Source organism: Lissotriton vulgaris, chromosome 4_1 (genome assembly GCF_964263255.1).
Source record: "Lissotriton vulgaris chromosome 4_1, aLisVul1.2, whole genome shotgun sequence".
NCBI classification, from domain to species: domain Eukaryota; kingdom Metazoa; phylum Chordata; class Amphibia; order Caudata; family Salamandridae; genus Lissotriton; species Lissotriton vulgaris.
Window position 1 is genome coordinate 1,778,030,598 of NC_141691.1, and position 20,747 is coordinate 1,778,051,344.

At 41.1% G+C, this 20,747-nt stretch overlaps 1 protein-coding gene across 1 annotated transcript in view; it reads left to right on the forward strand.

The window, feature by feature from the left end:
- The window catches only part of ZFPM2 (zinc finger protein, FOG family member 2), a 604,418-nt gene that overhangs the window by 292,339 nt on the left and 291,332 nt on the right, over positions 1-20,747 (forward strand). The window lies entirely within an intron of this gene.

A 20,747-nucleotide genomic window follows, 5' to 3' on the forward strand; every position in this document is an offset into this window, starting at 1 on the left:
TATACATACAATACAGACAGGAATTGTTATGTGGGCTCCCCGCCTCTGAGAATACAAGGTATGGGGTTAATGGCAAACATCTCGGTCGTTTTCCCCTTTGCTGGTGTACGTTGGTGGTAGGATAAGGATAGAGAGAGGAGGAGAAAAAACTATGAATATGTGTAGGAGAAGGATAGGACAGAAGTAAATCAGACATTACCTAATAATGATGATGAAAGTTGCCCACAGTCTATTGGAACATAGTTTCCCAGACAATTACAGTTCCGTTTATCTGTGCAGATTTTATCCCTTACCCATGGAAACCTGGGACATGGGCTTCTCGTTTCATGGAGCTAGTAGAAAGACTGTTATTTCTTTAGTGGTTTGCAAATATGGCTGGGTTGCCTATATTTTTTTCAGGAAAACCTATACATATTCAAGGGCCACCTAAAAAAATCTGAATGCCTGATAATGGACATATTTTATTCCTGGACCGCTAATTAATGTTTTATTTTACAGAGGATTGTATACTCTCATAGTGTTAGAAATAATGAGGCTGTAATAAATATGTGTTCATTAACTTACAGAACACAATTTGATCATGATTATGGAATAGGTGATTTTATATAAGCTTGATGAGCATGAAATGAATACCTCACCCCATAGTTGTGTGAAACAGGGCAGCAGCATTGGTGAATACTGGAAACATTTCCCAACTTCACCCAAATACAAGGCATCTGTCCCCAGTGAAGGCTCAACATTTTGGTGGAAGATATCCCTTGGATGAGGCATCCAGCACCAGGACATCCGTGAGGATCTGCAGCGAACCCTCTCCATGCGGATACAAGGTGTGGAGAGCCAAGAGTGTTAGTGAGTTCTGGGGGTGGGATGATTTGGCCATGCAGCAGTAAGGCACAGTCCTTGCCATGGGACAGCTGGAGACTCCTTTTAGGTGGGTCGGGTGGTCTCGGCAGCAGGAAACAGCTTGATGCAGGGGTGGCCAGTCTCTAATGTTGCAAACAGGGTCTTTGTTTGGGCAAGGGTTGACCCTTTACATTTTGCCCAATAGTACATTAAGTGAGCAGGGATCAGATGACTTGCCTTAAGTGGCAGCAGTCTATTCAGTGCTCTTATTTGCCCTTGAATCTTACTGGTGATGGTATCCTACTGCAGGGAATGAATGAAGCTGTCAATTTTACTATAATCTGCAAACTTTTCAATTCACAAACTTTAGAGTTCTGAAAGATATGGACCCAGATTTACAAGCAGTTGGCATCAGGTTTGGGTTACTTTTCTAATGCAAACCCGATGGAAAGAGTAATGGTGGTATTTGCAATCCAAAGCAAAACACTGATTTGCATTGGATTTTAACCAAAAGTATTTCAAAGCTGCACAATTCACTGTCTTGCGTTACTTTGCATTAAGGGGGCATTCCATGGGTGGCACATGGGCGTTCCTATGGTACCATCCATGAGTTTTGACGTACATCCCAATCTACAAAGAATTGTGGACTTGGGTTTGCACCAAAATTCTGTTCATCCTTGAGGCAGGTGTGAAGAGGAGAAATCTTATCATTTTTCCTCTTTTTCGCTCTTTGCATGTGTGCTGCACTATGAAGCACACAGCATTATGCAGCACTCATGCAAAGAGGGAAATACATTGAAGCATAGTTTTTGTACAGGAAAAGATCCCCTTTATGCACAAAAACTATGCTGACCATGACACCCTTCCACGATGGCGTAAAGGCAGTTGCAATAGGTGCATGGCAGCCACAAGTGCACCGTCGCAGGGGGAGAGGAGAGCCGTGCCACATCATGGTAGATATGGAACTATTCTGCTCTTTCCTGTACACACAGTGCAGCAACTTTACTGTCTGTGCTTCTTTGCATTATTTTCTTTAGTAAATTCGGATCCTAATTTGCAAAGTTGCTAGTTACATTATTTCAATATTTAACACAACACTACTCTCTCGTTGACTTATTGAGGATATCTTCATTGAGACACAACACAGTACATATAGCATCCCCTAAGGCTGGCATTTAGCTCTCTCTATTTATTTTCATTTTTCAAAACCACAGAACTTTCTCTCCTTTTTTCACACCCTCAATCTAAATCCCACACTCTTAAAAAACTCAGTTTCTTTCAAAAGTGGTTTTCACTCTATCAATGTATCAAAAAAACACACATTTTAGCAATCCAAACAAGTGTCATCTGTGTTCCCCTGAAACTTTAACCTCAGGCAGCTGGATGCCATTTCAATTCATCTAATTTTAGAATTAACTGGTTTCAAATAGAAAAGTTATATTTTGTGTTTCATTATCTTGTGCAGTTCCAATGGTAAATGAAAAAGCCCTTGGTGACCGTAACCCTATCCTCATGTCCAAAGTTAGCTAGATTTACACCTGGTTGGGATTCACTCATGAATATATAGCAGTCACAATTACATTCACTGCCATGTCATTTTACCCCATAACAGTGTACAATTACAGGGGAGCAACCCTGCAATGGGTGGGTAGTGGTCATTAGGAACCGTGGTGAGCCTTTAGTGTTTGTGAACGACCACAAACATCAGTTTGCGAACATTCATACTCTCCACACCAACCATTTCGCACTTGGAAATTATCTGAGATTTGAAATGGTTAAGGCTGGAGTAAATCTCTTTCAAAAGTAGGAAGGATAATTAGATACCTCCAAACTTCTTGGGCGTGTAGATTACAAATATGTTTCCCATGGAGACAAAAAATTCTCCGAAATTGGCAATAGGTGCTGTCTTCCCACATTGAAGAATTATACTGTATACACTCACTGTTCCAGACCGTTGACAATATAATGTTATTGACGTTCCACACCGTTGGGACTATCAGCCTATGTGAGGCCTAACATCCAAATGACTTCCCAGGTAGCATGACATGGAAGAGGACAATCTGACACACCACCAGGATGTTTTGTGAATTCCCAAAAACTTAACTTCACGTCACTGCGTAGGAGTATGTGTACAAGTGCAGATTTACAACTTCTTTGTGAATCATACCTAGGGTCTCTGTTTGGCAGAAAGACTCTCCATTACAAGCTGATCATCAGGATAAGTCAAAACAATGACATGTTATGTCCGCAGTTATGACGCTTTCAAGTCAGATATGGTTCAAAGGTCAGGTTCCGTTTACAATTTATAAGTGAATGTATATATTATGTGCAATTTAACAAAAAATAGTATTGCATGCGTATTAGACTTTCAAAATGCTCAATTGCATATTTGCATTATATTGTTTAAAATTATGGCTTGATTGTTTATTTTAATTGTGTTCTGAAATCTTCTACTTGACTGTACTTCGTGTTTGACGTTTCCCTCTATTATTTACTCTCCATCTGCATTTGTCACCCAATAGGCCATACTATTACATAGAATTCACATTTATTAGAGCTATATTTTATTTTTTACGTTTCTAATTTTACTGGGAAAGACAGTGTCCGTTCATTCTTTCTATGCACTGTTGCATGAGTGGCAGCTAAAATAAATACCGCTTGGTGACCTTTGAAGAATGCTAGCAGCACAGCTGGCCTCTTCCGAAATAGGAAATCTTTTACGAATGAAAAGGAAATGAATGTTTTAAACAACTATCTTCTTTCTCAACAATGTTAATACGTCGGATAACATCTGGAGCAGGTTGTGATGGAGATCGGTGAATAAGGTTCAAGAAGAGTGCAGGCGTTAATCAAAGCGAAAGCACTGCAGAGGATGGAAACGATGCTATATACAAACAGCATAAGCATGTTTTAACATACACACCTTTCATACACACGTGCCGCGATGCAATTTACATGAAACTTTGCAGATTTCATGGGAGCCTCACATCCTTAAAGTGTGAGGGAGAGCCATGTGTATGCCGCTGCTCAGTGAAGGCGAGGTGACTGACCCTCACCACCAGGGGCCACGCGGAAAGGACAAAGCGTTCTAGGAACTTTTATTATTAGTGACTCGGATGTTATTCAGATATGCCACGTGCAAAAAACATATGTCGGGCCTGCAAGGGGATATATGTCCGGCCAGCGCTGTATTCTTAAACAAAATAATCCTTCGCCGGATGTTGATGGTTCCCGTGAAAGCTTTCGGAGTGCACTACCTGAGCACGATCATTTCATCTGTTTAGGCACATTGCTGCTTTAATCCATTTGTTTATTTTCGGGAAGCTCATCACACAACTGGAAGTCGCATCACAGCACCCAGGTGCAATATCTAGTACCGATATTTCCACATACCATTCGTGCGAAGAAACACTCTTTACTGAGTTCATCTTACTTCATCTGATCACCCTCTTTATAGTGGCTTATTTCAGAGGGTAGCTGTTACACAAATTTCCCTTTTAAGTGGCAAATCCTTGATTGGATGTTTCTTTCTTTCATTTGCAGCTTTGTTAGGAAGAACTAGGAGTCAGGCAATGACACAAGGTCTGACTTTAAAAGTATGTTGTAAGGTAATGTGTGGCATTACAACTAGGTGTCAATGGAATGGGTATGTATTTGCGTGGAAGATAGGTTAATAGGTCAGGTGACAGTAAGACTGTCAAACCAGACCTAAAATCCATGACTGAGATTATCTGATACACGCTGTTGCCAGAGAAAAACATAAATCATCCAGTTATTAAAGACACGTTAATAACATTATATTGTCATGTATGTGCCCCAGAAAGTTTCACCTAAGGCAGCTAAATAAAAAAATAAAAAATGATCACAGTTGTGTGGAGGGCAAGCACTTTTTAGTGGAATCTCTCAACTTCTGCCCAATCAATATACGTAATCCTGGCTCCAAAAATGGGTGCAGCCAAAGCCCCTCTCTTGGTGATACTCACACAATTGCCCTGCGACTTCCACGGTGTCAAGTCAGACTATAACAAAGAATGCCACCAGCATTGGGCTAGTGTTAAAAGTGAGCAGAAAATGGGGACAATGAAGTAGAAGTTAGTTTGGCGTATAGTGCAAATATGGTTTGCATGCATTATTTCCCACTTCTTGTGTTGAGCGGTAAACAGGGCACAAAAAACATCTTCAACACTGCAGGTACATGACACACATGTAATTTATGCTTGTGTACATTATGTGAGCAACACTTTAGTAGTGCTACTTGGGAACCTCAGAGGATCCCATCTTTTTCTGCAAAATTATTGGCCCTACATCTGTATTACAGAACGTGCCCCAGGGGTGCAAGGGCATGTGTGCCTGCTCTGCGTGCCCCCGGGGCACATTGGTATTACAGAAGGGGCTGCAGACACTTGTGGGTCCCCTTCTGTAATACTGAAAGTGCAGGCACACATATTGCGCCAGCACATTCTCAAGATTTCTTCCCCTCTTATGCATGGGGGCATGACCCCATGCAAATTAGGGAATCCTTTTGCCTCTGTACCTGTGCCGCATTATAGATGCAGGAGAAGAGACAAAGTAGCTGTCAGGTGGTGCACTGACAGTGTGCTACTTAAATGGTGGCACACTGTTAGTGCAACCCCTTGATAGGAGCCCTCTGGAAGGGGGGAAGAGAGTCCTATGAACCTCATAGACACCTCCTCACAGGCGCGTGCAGTGACTCACTGTACCTGCCTGTATGGGGATCCCAAATCCCTCTTTAAAGTGCAGGTGGGTTGCCGCCTGCACAGAGAATCACAGAGCAGCTTTTAAACAGCTGCTCCATATTTCTCTTGAATGTGCTGCTCTGGGGCAGCGCAAGTTCACGCCTGCCCCAAAGGCAGTGCACTCTACGTGAAGAGCAAACTTTTCCTGTCTGCTCCTGGAGCACCTGCTTAAAGGTGCACAGTGGCGCAAACAGAAAAGGCGCACCATTTCTATAATGGGGCCCCAGATGTACTAATACTTTGCACTATTGCAAAGTGATGTAAAGTTAAGCAAAGCAGCCCAAGCAATGCACTGTTATTCAATGTCCAGTGTTTGTGCTGGGAAAGTGCCCTTTTTCAGTGCAAAAGGTGTTTTTTGCTGCTTTGCGTCACTTTGCATTAAAGGCCTGATTGCTGCCCGTAGTGAAGCAAGGATGCCATGGCCCCTGGTGCAAGGATGGAAAATGAACACTTTGGCTTGTTTTGGGGTAGTAAAATACAGTAACTATCAAGGTTTAATGTGCATCTCAGGGCTCTGGGTCCCGGTGCCACTGGACCTGCTGCACCTTACTTCTGTGTTGCAGTGCCAACCCTCATAGTTTTTGAGGCAAAGTTCCATCTAGTATTATTGCCAGTTTGGGCATAGACTCCTTCAAGCAGGTGATATCAAAGAAACATGTTTTCATTTCTCAAAAAGCCCATGCATTGTATGTGTGCTGAAGTTCACACCAGACATCCAGTGAGTGAATTTATATAAATGTGTACTATAAGGGTATGCTTTAGTACAAATGCTAGAATACTCACACACACCTCTGTTAAGCTATTGCTTCGTGGAAGACAGCCTTTTAAAGCATCAGGGCAGGGGATTACAGCAGCATCAGGCCAAACTTAGTAGTGAATCAAATGTGGTTGCTGTGCTGCATTGCATTAACAATTCGTAAATCTGTCCTATTGTGTTCTCACAATTTTTTTATGCTACTTCATGTTTTTGGCATTTGAATACAGCTGTCTACAATTAGAGTGGCACAGTAGTGATTTTATAAATCATGTACCCCATGTAATAGGTCTGACGTCTGAGTATGGCATCATTCTGTTGTGTATACATTCTCGTAGCGTTTGGTTGAGTTACTTTACATGCCATTTCTGCAACTATTTGTGAAAGTAAACTGAGCTTGGTCTAGCTAAAGATGTATGTGTGCCTTGAATATGTGGATGGGGCTGCTGTAGAAGTAGTTTGTATTTTCTTTTGAGTTGAGTGTTCGGTTCTCCATTGCTTGGCAATTGAGGAGTGATTTATAGAAATGAATCACAATTCAGGTAGGAATCTATGTGTTGTTGTGCATGCTTTGTGCAAGCGCCCAGAGGAGCCTTGCAAGTACTCAGCTGAGTTTATCCTAATGCGCTGCAATGTTGTATATAGTTTAACATGTGTGTACATATCCTCACATGAAGAGCTAACTATCCCGAAGCACGTCTGGCTAATTTTACACTGTTATTTTTGGACTAAGTTAGCTGGCATAGCAAGGGGGAGGGCGGTCCACCCAGGGTGGCATGAGTTTTGGGGGCAGCAGCCTACCCCAACTCTTACTTGTAGCCATCGTGGGGTAGCAGACGCAGGAATACCCAGCACTCCCCCTCCCATTCTTACATGTGGTCGCTACAGAGAGGCTTACGCAGGGACCGCCACGGGCAGACAAAGGTCTAGCTAGGCTGTTGCCTCTCCGTTTTTCTGAAAAGTGTATACAAATGGGCAGAATTTGCGTTTTGAAATCTTCATTTACTCACTCTACATACCTTATTTTACTAATTGACATTTATTGGAGCTTAAAGTTATCATTCAAATTTCAGGGCATAAAAAGGGATTAGATGGGGTTTGATGAATTAACTAATAGTCAAACTTATAAGAATGTGTATATTCTGTTTCACCTAAAGGACTTGACTTAAGGCATAAACACTTTGACTGCCATGAAATAGGCAACTCGTGTCTCATATGAGGTCTTTAAGAAGCACTGAGAATATACCTTCCTTGATTCACCAGGTGACTTTTATTGAAAGTTTTATTATGGTAAATGTTTTTATTTATCAGAAGCTGTTCAATTTGTTTGGTTGTTTCGTTACGGTAAACATCCTACCTATTTTGATACTCCATATTTTACCTACGATGCAGGGGATATATGCATTCTACATATGAACTATGTAAAATACATAGAGAAGAGAGTAGACTTGGGTGTCAGTTGATCAACGAGGATGCTAAAGATAACTATTCAGCAGTAGTAAGTTTCTTGGTTCTATTATATATCATACATTATTTACAAGAATATACCTGAAGAAGTAGATTATAACCTGTGGCATTAGATTTTTCACCTTCTACAGTAAATTGTTCATTGATTTGCCAGTTGGTGTTTTAGTAAGTTAAGATGTGTCATTGGCTATAGGCAGCCAAATTGACCCCTAATGAGTTCGCCCATTTATTGCTCTGCATGGCTCTTATAGAGAGCAATTGACTTCAATGTCAGAATTGAACCCTCCCCCACTTAAATTTCCACCTCTTTCTTCTGTTGGTATATCACAAGTGGAAGTGCTATGTCACTGGTTTCCATCATTTTGGTGAGATCTCCAGAGACACAAATGCACTGATGGGTTTGCAGGTAATAGTCTTCTGTTTGATCTCCTTTAAACTGCATCTCTTGCGCCTTCACTGAGAAAAGGGAGGTGGGAGAATACCTCATGTCTGTTTCACCTGTCCTCAATAAATAAAACAAATTTCGGAGCGCCCCCTGCATCTCAAAATGGGAAGCAAGGTGCGCTACAAAATTTGTTTTATTTATTAAATTGTTTATTTACCTCACATTATCCATATTCCGGTGTTTAGCACCCCCACTCTGCCCCTCCCCGTCTCACCTTTCTGCCCCAAGGAACTCCCTTCACAGGCCGCGGCTGCAAACTTCACCAGCATGTAACTGAAAATTCAGTCCAGGGTCATGAGGAATTTGGCATAAGGGATCAAAACACTTTAAAATAAAAGCTCTTGTCAAGTTTCTGACAATGCAGCCAAATTAAATGGTCCTAAAAGAAGCACATTTTTAACTGTGAAGTGGTAGTCCACATTATGTATTCAATATTTATGAGGGTCATGCGAAAAATGTAATGATGTAACATAACACCCCGCCAGCCAGAATATCAAACAATATTGAGAACAAAAGTATTGTTTGACATGGTCAGCGACTGGCTGCCGCCCCCTCCCCAACTGCCCACACCAACCCCCGGACACATGAACATGAAACATGGTTATCTTTGGAAGGCGGGAGGTCGCAAGACCCCCCGGCCGTATTTTATTAATAACAAATTTTTAATTGCATGGTAAACAAGTTATACAAAAATCAGCAGGACATTAGATACAATATTGTCAACAAGTTTGAGAGATTAACCTTAACAGAAACTCTAATACAGATTGTTTCCTAACCGAATCTAACATCCTCATCTAGATTTTTGTATACTACATTTCTGGCCATATGATGAACTCCAACGTATTCATTTTTTTGGCAAAGTTTCATCAGTATTAAATGTTGACTTCAAGAAATAGTTTGACACCTGATTTGTTAGTTATGTAAAAAGAATGCATTACATATCCTTCAATTAAGGCTTTTTGTGACTTATTTATGGTAATTTTCAGCCAACATGGGTTTTGCCTTATAAAATAGAGCGCAGGCCTAAGGCTTATTGAAGTCCAAAACAATAATCAATTTGCCCGGCCATTTGCATGACTTGTCATCTAGAGGAATCTGGGTTCTCAGTTTTAGAAGACAAGGTCTCCAAATATTAAACTTTGTGTCACGGTCCGCCCTGTAGTCCGGTCTGGCATTTTCGCCCAATGCTAACTCCACATAAGACTGTGTATTAGGCAGGTGAAGTAATTTCACCACCAGCCCCTTCACTATTCTCAACCAAAATATTGTGATACACAAATATCACACAAAAAATATTGGTAACCAAAATATAATTTTTACATACTGTGTATATAATGTAAAAAATATCAAGAAAGAAATATTGTCGACCAAAAACAGGTAGGTATATTGATTTTACTATATATAGGATTATATTAAATTTAATTTACAGATTAAAGTTTAAAATAATAATACAATTGGAGGGGTCAAATGTAATATTCCCACTCCAACGTGAGCGAAGGGAAGAAAATTGTTGACCTTTGGCGAGATTAGATTTACTATTCTCACTCCACTCCGATCAACATTATGGAAAGTGTTGTATTTCAGAGGGGTCAGATTTGCTATTGCCATTACTAATGTATTTTTAAAATAATTCAAATATAAAAAAAAAATACGCATTTAAATATCTGTAAATTATGAAAACATTCTTTAAGTATTAAACGAATACAATTTAGTACATTATATAAATTTTTAATAAAACTATTTTATTTCAAATAAATAAATGTGTCATTACATGGACACTAAACTGATTTATATTTGTGTCTCAATTTAATCATTAATAAATAAACATTAAACTAAATGGATATTCTTTCCAATAATTGTCAATGTCTACACAGCTCACACTTACAGGAATGGCCACTGCTCATCATCTATATGGCGAGGAGCATGGATTTATCTTCTTTTCTTCTGATCAATAACACAGTAGTAGGCTGCAGGGAAAGCTGGCTGGACCAAGATACCCGATGCCTGCCTTAATTTACAGGAATCTGCCCTATCTCGTGGAGGGATGACCTAGGGCTGATGACCAGACCGTACTCAAGAGACTCTAACATGACACAGAAGATCTGAACAGGGAGAGATGACGAAGAGAATAAAGAGCACAAGAACAGAACGGCTAGATGAGTTCAGATGAAAAAAGTATCCTCTAACAATAGTACCTGAAGTGTTAGTACCTTAGGACATCCTGGTGCCTTGGCAGCACAGTCAAAGGCCTCAAAGGCCCTTGATGTGTGCCTGGTACACCTGCCTTACTACCAACCCTCCATATGATTTTAGACCCCCTGGTTCCCTCTTTATTGTGCAATCATTGCTCAATCACAGTTCCAGCAGTGCTGAGCAGTTTACTAGAATACATCATGAAAACAACTACAGTCACTTACCTTTAGCCCTGTGAGCACACAGGACTTCATCAAGGCTACAAAACCTCATAGACCAGCACGATCACTGGCAGACCTATGTCCTGCTCATATATGCTACATTATCCTCATTAAAACTGCTGCATCTAACCCAGCCAGAGATATCAAGAAATCTTTTAATAAAAGCGTCTTCTAAAACAAATAGCTACATTCATCGAAGAACATAACCTTCTCTTAGATTACCAAAATTGATTCTGGTATGGCTGTGACACAAAAGCAGCACCGACTTTCACAATTGGGGAAAGTCAAATTATACTTTAAGTCATTAATGGGATGGGAGCATTTGTCTGGACTTGCAATAATAAATATTTCTCAAGCAAATTGCCCTGCCACAGAAGGGATCAGTGAATTGACAAAAAGAATGCTGTCTTGAAATAACTTTGCGAAAACGTGTCTTATGTGTTTTGGATTAAACTCTGTGGAAGCAGTTTTCTAGTTGTCAGTGCACTCAACCTGTTTTTTGAAGATCACTGTGAATAGCCTAGGAACAGGGTCAAATCTACAAAAAACATGGTCTAACAGGTCAAAAATATGTTTAAATTGCAAGGTTTGTCACCTCTTTTTCTTATATTGGCTATAAGGATAGATCCAATCCCACTTCTGGAAATTCTTGTTCTGCCCAACTGCTGGAAGTGTTAGCCCCCCACCAAAATGTGGGTCTATTTGCACCCCTGCGTGTCGCTATTTGCTGTATTTGAAGCAAACTGCAGACACAAAACTTTGATACATCCCATTGCTACTTTGAATAGGAGGGGAGACCCCTTTAATGCCCCCTCTTGTTTCCAATTCAGAATGGGTCGCAAACATCTGACTTGGAAAATGGAATTTTGTACACATCGCCTTTTAGCGGTCGTAAAGCCCTGCATTGTTTGCACTTCCAGGCTAAAAAACTTTTCCTGACTTAACGCTGCCTTATGATTTTTAACTCAGGAAAGACGTGTTTTAAATCTTTACTCAGCCTGGGGAAAACCTTATTAACACAATGCCTCTGCCAAGTTTCATGGTTTCAAGCGATTTAACATATTTTGTAAACATTGATTTTATTCTATGCCTCCATCTTTGTTATGTTGTCCCAGGCTAATCAGCATATATATGTATTAGGCTAACATCACCTGATTCACTACCCTGTCTCCCACCAGTATTTACTCCACATATATCTCGGTTCACGGTTCTCAAAAATCTCAGGACATGTCCTCTAATATTTTTAGTTGTTGCTTTCCTACCTTGCCTGCAGAACAAATGCAGTTGTCAGCAAGGTAAGTTCACGCATCGGATAAGGTCACAATTTCATTTAGTGACAACTCCCCACAGCATGAGCGCGCGAGCTTCGATTTATTGGGGAGTCAGAAGGGATAAGATCAGTTCCTGGCCATCCTGATTTATCATGGTTTGGCCAAAGGGCTCGCGCGGAGGCTGTCATATTTCAGGTTTATACTCAGCCCTGCAGATGAGAGCATGAGGTGTCTGAGAAGTTCAAAAATGAAGGCGCACTTTGCTGTCATTTGGATCACAGGCAGGTCTTCTGTGCCGAGAATGTGTACTATTCGCTATTTCACAAGATTCACACCTATAATGTGCTACAGCTCACTATTTCACAAGCAGGACACACATCATTCTGTACTGTTTGCTGTTTCACAAGTACCACACATGTGTTGCGGTACTGTTCACTGTTTCACAAGTGTCACACATAATTCTCTACCGCTCACTGTTTCCCAAGTAGTACTTGCACAGTTCTCTGTTGTTCACTGTTTAACAAGTACAACACCCATAATGTTGTACTACTCACTGTTTTCCCATTTAGCACACATACAGCCTGATTCATCAAGCCGAAATCGGCTCGCAAAGGGCCAGATTCTGAGAATCTGGCCCTTTGCGAGCGCTATTTTTGCATTTGGGATTCATCATCCCAAATGCAAAAATCGATAATAGCGATTTCGCTATTTTGCAAGGAATTACATTTAAGGAATCTCTATTTGAGATTCCTTAAATGCAATTCATCATCCATTTAAAAATTGCGAATTCGCAATTTCGGCTCGCTATTTACCGCGAGGTCAAACCTCGTGGTAAATAGCGAAAACTTTGAAAAATGCGTTTAAAAGCATTTTTCTAAGTTGCATGTTGCACACACACATGTCCTTTGGACATGTGTGTGCGCAACACCTGTTTCAATTTGCATTTAAGGGGTGCTACAGGGTGTCCTTTGGACACCCCTGGCACCCTTTAAATCGCTATCTTATTTGCGATTAGCTAATTGCTAATCGCAAATAAGGAATACTCCCCATTCATTCCTATGGGCCTTTTGGCCCATAGGAATGAATGAGGAGTTATTCCTTATTTGCGATTAGCAATTAGCTAATCGCAAATAAGGAATCTGTAGGAATTGCAAAAAATATTGCGATTCCTACATGAATCCCGTTTTGCGAGTCTGGAATAGCGATTCCTTATGAATCGCTATTTCAGACTCGCAAAACTTCCCAATGTTGAATCAGGCTGTAAGTGCTCTAGTGCTCATGGTTTCACAAGAATTCAAAAGTAGCGCAGACACAATCCTCTTCTGCTCATTGTTTTACAATGAGAACATACCTAATAATCTACTTTATACTGTTGCACAAGTAGCACACATGCTATGATCAAGCCGCATGCATATGATGAAGAATATATGTGGGAACACCTGCCCAACATGTAAGTGTGATAATCACTTTTCTGCACACAAGATTTCTTGTTCACTTTGAACTGGTGTTTTGTTCTGCTTTATTGAGAGGACCGAGAATGCATAGATGACAGTTCAATTGATATTTCTCATCGGATTTCATATGCTCCATCTTTTATTATTTACACATGGAAATGTGTGAGATATTGAATGAATCAGTCAGCACATGCAAAAAGAGTCATGTTTGAAAAGGTATGGGGAGAGGGTTCGCAGCCATTTAAAATAATGCACATGATCAGACGCTAGAGAAAGTGATCAGGAAAAGATAATGCCCTTCCAAAATTGGTACATGCCTGGTCTGGTGAGTCAGTGGCATGATGGGCTCACTTCAGGACTCTGAGTTTCACATCATGGTCACTGCTCAAATCATTGTGGGTCCACTCAGTTGTTCATTCGTCTGATGTCGAGAAAATGAGAACTAATTAGCTGCGTAATGGGTCAATCTAATGATCATTTTACATTGCAAAGTGGATCTGAGACAAAAGGCAAAACATAACATTTTGTTTGAATAGATACAATATCAACATTTTTGCAATTACACCGTGGGAGTTTTCGTTTTGTGTGATGTGGTATTTCTGTAATGTGGGGTTGTCTATAAGCCTACAACTCTTAATTAAGTTTGCTTTGAGAGCATATGCAAAATTGTCCAGAAAGATTACCTTGTGGACAGGAAGGCCATTTTTGGCCATTTTTTATGTGTGGTTCTAGTAACTCAAAATCCCATAATCTTGCAGAGGAGGCACATGAGGCCCTGAGGCTAGAGGAACATGGGGCACAAGTGGAATGCAGCATTGGGATGAGCAGGAAGAGATAAGCAACGGTATTTTGAAGTATAGTGTTTTGAAGACAAGTGTGAAGAGTTGTATTGGGCACACGGTCTGGCTGAAATACAACTAGCTTAATGTTTGCAGAGTTGAAACATGGGTGTCTTTGGGCATGTGTCTTTTGGCGTTGACTAAGATTCTGGTTGCAAAATAGAAGGGCTTGCTTAGTGGGAGCGCACATTTATTAAGGAGTGTGTTTGCCTAGTAGTTGAGGTGGCAGATGAAATAAATGGCGCCATCTTTATGGACGGATTGAAAAGAACCTTTAGGAACCCCCAAGTCTACCGAACAGAACACGGCAAAGCTTTGCTCCTTGGTCCCTTGCTCACAGTTCTGAGTTGCTGCCTTGTCTTTCATAGCGCTCCGTGGCTTGCGCTGTGTTACATTGAATTGATACCTAGCTTCATACAATCATGTGGATCTTGTGCAAACAAAATGGCGGCTGTTTCACTTAAATGTAAATACATACCAGCATATGTTCTCCATTCTCCAGCATTTTACCACTGCTTTTCCTGACATTCAAAAGCAGAGAACGTTGTGATATCCACACATCTGACAGATAACTGCAGTTAGGAGCACGGTGGCACGTTATATGCTATAAGTTTGGAGCACAGAGAATTATTGTGACTAGAATGACACTGTTTACAATGCAAGTTCCTGATGTATGTAAAACCATCACAAGCAGGACCTTCAGGCACCTGCTGGCTTACATAATATACGGTAGATGTTTCCTCGGGCTATTTCATTACATGAAACTCTGCACATTTCCTAGCATTTTCTGGCGAAATTGCAAGCAACCTGACATACTTAATCTGTCACTCATACAGTAAGATTACATTTTATGAACCACTCAACATTTACTGTTAGCAATTCAACAAGGGCTTCCGTGCAGCTGAAGTGAGACGGCATGCTGACCTTGTGAGATGGAGATCTGAGCGCTCAGCACAGTGGGCCTGTGTGCCTCGCATCAGCATGCCGAGGCCGGCTCAGATCCAAATCAGGAATTAGAAGTTTCAGGAAAACGGCTACTACATCTGGTCCAGGTGAAAGCAGCGCTTCATGCGGAATGACAAAAACATCTTTTTCGGGCGCTGACACTTTCCTGGTGCGGTGAAGCTTTTCAGGTGTATTGCTATTTTGAGAAGTGCTCAGCCTAATGTGTGCAAATGGTTTGCATAAAAAGTTTGCACCATTCACAGTGTGCTTCCTCAGTAGATCTTATCAGAACTCCCGGAAAAGAGTGATATTTTTGTAAAGGAGTGATGTATTGTTGAATGTGCTTAGGTTGGCGGAAGGAATAATGGAAGAGACAAATGCCAGAAAGATTTGACCATTATTATGTATCTCCATGTTGCACTGCCTTTATTCTAGGCGCATGGCACAAGGTACTGGTTACAAAAACTGAAGTCCACATATAGGAGCTAGTTTCCACACACTGTCAACCACTGCATGCACATGCACTGAAAAAGGTGTGAGGGTACATCTCAGTCAATGCCAAATTCAGTTTCAGAAAAAATTATAAAGTAATCACTTAAGACTTCTACTACCCCATTCACCAATAATCACCTGTAATCAACTCAAGTAGCTTCCTATGCACTAGTTCACCTCATTTAATATATATATATATATATATATATATATATATATATATATATATATATATATATATATATATATATATATATATATATATATATATATATATATATATATATATATATATATATATATATATATATATATATATATATATATTTTTCCTCCTGGTTAGGCCTGGCATTCTGTTTTTTCCATAACTGTTTGCCGTTAACCCTCCTGTTTTGTTAACTTTATTTTTGCTGGCTTTAGAATTCAGCACACTTTACCACTGCTTGTGCTCTCTCCTTTAAACATGGTTGAATTAGCTTATACCCAATTGGCATATTTATTTACTTGTAAGTACTTAGTAAAGTGTCACTAGCTATGCTCAGGGCCTGTAAATTAAATGGCATTAGTGCCAACCATTTAAGTAGCCTTTTAAACATTGCTCTAGCCTGCCATTGCAGCCTGTGTGTGCAGTTGTAAATAAATATGCCTCCTCATAATGGATTCCTTTTCCCCACAGGCTAGTACAACGACTTGCATTAGGGGGGGGCGCTGGATGTTGGAATAGTATAATTTACTATTCCAACTCCATCCTTTGCAACAGTAGGGAAGGTGTTGGATTTTAAATCCAACACCTTCTGACCCCTCCGCAAGTCGTTGTATTGACTTGCAGGGTAATTGCATGCGTTGCTACAACACAGTTGTTGTAAGGACCGCGTTGTAATAGACTGCGGGGAAAAGGATTAGTGGTAAGCGATTTTTACTGTTTTAAACAGACATTTTGACCTGACAAATAAACCTTTTGCAAGGCCTGCACTTTTGATTTACTATATATCAGCCACCACTAGGGTAGGCTCTGAACAACCCAGATGGAAGTGTATTGAAAAAGTAGGACATGTACTTTTGCGTTTTACATATCCTGGTTGTGAAAAACTCCTAAAGTCTTTTTTCACTACGCAAAGTCCTCCCTCTCCCATCGGATAATACTAGAGTCACCTTTTTACATTTAATAAGCTGAAACTTCCAATTTGAGCATGTAGACAGATCGAGTTTGGTGTAATTAAAAGTAATTTTTAATGGTAACGTTGGATTCTAATCACAATACTGAAAATGTCCCTTTTATAAATTTTGCATTTTTTGTCCAGACCATTCTGTACCTGTAGCCCGATCTCGGGTCACAAGACTAGGTTAGTTGGCAGTTGGTCTTTGTGTATTGCTCCCAGGAATTGAGACAAAGGGAAGACCGGTGTTTGCAGGATAGGGCACTCTAAGTTAACAAGGGGAAGGAACTGTCACCTACAACACTACCAGTACTCACACAAAGGGTTTCTCATTAGTGTATTTTGACTCCAGACAAGCTGAGGCCAGGACCAGAAGGAAGGGGATGCCTGACACCTCAGGAGGGTGGACATCTCTTGAATCTTCCTCCACTTCAAAGTGGGCATCAGGTCTAAATGTTGGACCTCCACCCCCAACACTCCAGTATACTTCCGCACCTGTGGACTGTGCCAGGAAAAAGGACTGCTGTAGTACTCAAAGGACTCCCACTCTGCGGGTCTGAATCGCTGCTGCCCGGCTATGCTGATCTGCTGCCCTCTTGCCTGGGTTTGAAGGGCTGGACCTTCATATGTTGAACGCAGTACCCCAGAGATGGCTAGTTGGCTGGCCTTCTGACTAGATCCTCAAGGACAGAAGGCTCCAAGGATTTTGAACCCAGCACCTGGACTCTGCCCTCTGTGAGTCCAACACTACCAAGTGGTACCACCCCAGTGCTGGACATTTGGTAGTGGGCCTGAAGGTGCTCTTCCAGCCCACCTGTGGACCTAGCAGTACAGATACATCTCCTCTGCTGTGCGATAAAACTGTGCATAGACCCAATCCATCACCTCTGCTGCATGAACTTTCCTGATGCAGGTACTTCACATTGCAGCCCCATCGAAACTGCAGCTACACAATGCGTCTTCGATGCAGGCCCTCACATTGCAAGCCTCTCGTTGATGGCAGCTTTGAAGCTGATGCAGGACTGCTCATCACAAGCCCGCAGCTTCTTAGGAATCAGCCAGTGCATGACACATCCCCGATGCAGGACTTTGCGTTCCAAGCCCCTCATTGACAGCCTCCAAGACGACAATGCAAAACATTGCATTGCAGCCTCATAACTCCTTGAAACCAGTGCTGTATGACGCGTGTCTGACTAAGTACTCCTATCACTTCGGCTGCTCATAACATCCCCAATGCGAGACTCTGCAACTCTTTGCAACCAGTATTTAAGGTAATCTTGTTCTGTGGGCCTAACTGGGTTCCTGAAGTCAGCCCGCACTCCACCGTGGGCAGCCTGGACTTGTGACTTTGTCCCAGTCTAGAAGGGCCAGATATTCACAGTTGGTGTGTGGTGCTTTTTGGTGCTATATTCATTGAAAGCTTTAAAATGTATTATCTCCAGTTTTACTGATTGGATTTTTGCTGTTTTGGTCTTAATTTATTTATTAAAATTGACTCTATATTGTTATAAATTGGTGTCGATTTTGTGTGTGTTGTATTTTCACTTTATTACTGCTCGAAGTGCTGTATAAAGACTTTACACATCGCCTCTAAATTAAACCTGACTGCTCTTGCCAAGCTACCATAGGTTTGCGTACAGGTTAATTTGGGGTTTGCTTGTGCCTTCACCCTGACAAGGATTGTGGTTTCAGCTTGAGTAGGGTTTCACCCCTCAGCCAGTAACCCAATTTCTTACACACCTTTAACCTCATTTTTCATCTTTAACTTTCCTTCCTCTTTTCTTGGCGGCAACTCTCCTATATCTTCACATACCATCATCTTGTATCTATTTCTTTTTTTCTAATGTTTTGCTGCACATCGTTTCTTTGGTTCTTTCACCTATAGCCCCTGCTCACCTGATTTTAATCTTGAGATTTTCAGATCGAACAACATCCATCTTGACATCTGTGTTGCTTCTTGTTTTCTTTATTTGGTTCAATGCTAGTGGTCTCACTTGTTTCTCTGTGAAACACAATGATCTTCGTCTGACGCCTTACTTGAAGTGTGAGAAAATGACCCAGGTCAAGTCATTAAATTAACTATTATGTTAACAAAGGCCATCGCTATGATCTGACCTGTCCTTAACATGTTCAAGTACCAATATGAATATACTGGATTTAGAACAGTAAATCTGCCAGGTAGCGGTGAGTGCAGAGAATGGCTTATCATTGTAATGGATGTTGATGCGGTGACATATTTTCCAATGTCTGCGTAACAGTTCATCTCAAAAGCTGCCAAAGGAAATCTAGTTATATGCCAATGACATGGGAGAGAATTGTAAACCTTTTTAAAGGTGGTTTGTGCAAAGAGTGGTGTGTTTATAGAGAGAAGAAGGGGGTAACCTGAGACGTATCACCGCTTATACATTTGTGCCAGTTTGGTGAAGATGCAATATCTGGGCCAGGGTCGTAATGGACAGCATAATAGTTGAAGAACGTCCAGCAAAAACACAGACACGCTTACCAAAAACAGTCATCAATGTCCTGTCTTTATGCCACAGATGTAATATTTTCAGGTTTTGATGTACTGAAATCCATTTTACAACACTCAAGAGACACAAAAACAGCCACAAACATCCATGCTGGTACATTCGTGAGGGGTCCAACATTTCTGTTAAGTGTGCAGGAATATGAAGCACTTTAAAAATGGTTGCATTGGCACTGTTCTGCCACCTGCCACTCTTTACAAAGCATGCAAAAGAGTTTTGTGATAGGGCTTCAGTAGTGGACTCAGAACCCAGGTCCCACTCTCCACACCACCACAGCGGCTTGTGTTGCCACTGCCACTATGGCTAGGAGGGTGGTGCTCTGTGGGTGCAGAAACACCTCTTCCCTCAATATTTTGGAGAGACACTGAGTCTACACATTTATAGAAGTGCAGCCAAATATCCTTACTGTGAATGCACAGCAAACTTGCAGTCTTAGTACTTAAGCATTTTCACCAAAGTTAATTTCAGAGTTGGCTACAGATTCAGAACTGTGCTGCATTTTGTCCCAAAAAAATGGCTGAAGATTAAAATGTGTGGGTGACCCTTACCAGTAAACAACTTTCTCAAAGATGATCTGTACCTGCTGGCCTGTGTCTTACAGTACATTGGAGACCCCTTACTGGGTGATGGGCCCATCTGCTGGCCAAGTCACAAAGCACAGTACTACTTTAATGGACCTATAATGGGGTTGATGTAACAGATATTCAAACCCGACAAATGCCAGAACATAAGAGTAATTGCCCAATGCTGTGTGATCATCCTAATCTGGACCTGCTTTCAAAATTTAGGACGAATAACATGAAAAAGGATAACACTGCCTTCAAACTGGCGCACCAGTTGCATATGGCATTTGATATTTTCTACTATTTTAAATAAAATGTAAGTGGTCTCCCGTGGAGGAGTGTCTGCAGAGTTTGGAGGATGCAGTGGCCTTTCCTCTGCAGGAGTTTGACTCTACCTAGTTTCTAATGGATTTCCTCATATCAATAATGTATCACTGAAATAATGTAAGGATCTGAAAAATTAACATCCTGCTGCCAGTGTTGTCCCCCATTTCACGATCCTCCTCTGCCCCTCTCCCTCCCTTCCCTGGGTCTACCTTCTCTCATTTTCCCATTGTTTTCAGAAACTTTCATTCATCCTAGATGCTTACCTTTGAAGTGCTGTAAAAGCATAACGTGGCTAGAAATAAGCAGCTAGATTCTAATTTACCGTTGTGAGACAGAAGGGAGCACTCCAGAGTGCCGCCATGTTTGTGGTTGACAAGATCAGTTGTTCTTTAAACAAGCATAAATAATTCTGACTCCTGGGCCTCTTGGAAGGTTGGGCTTGTAAGACAGACACAAAGAGGGAGGCGGCTGCTGTCAAGGCCCACTAGCAA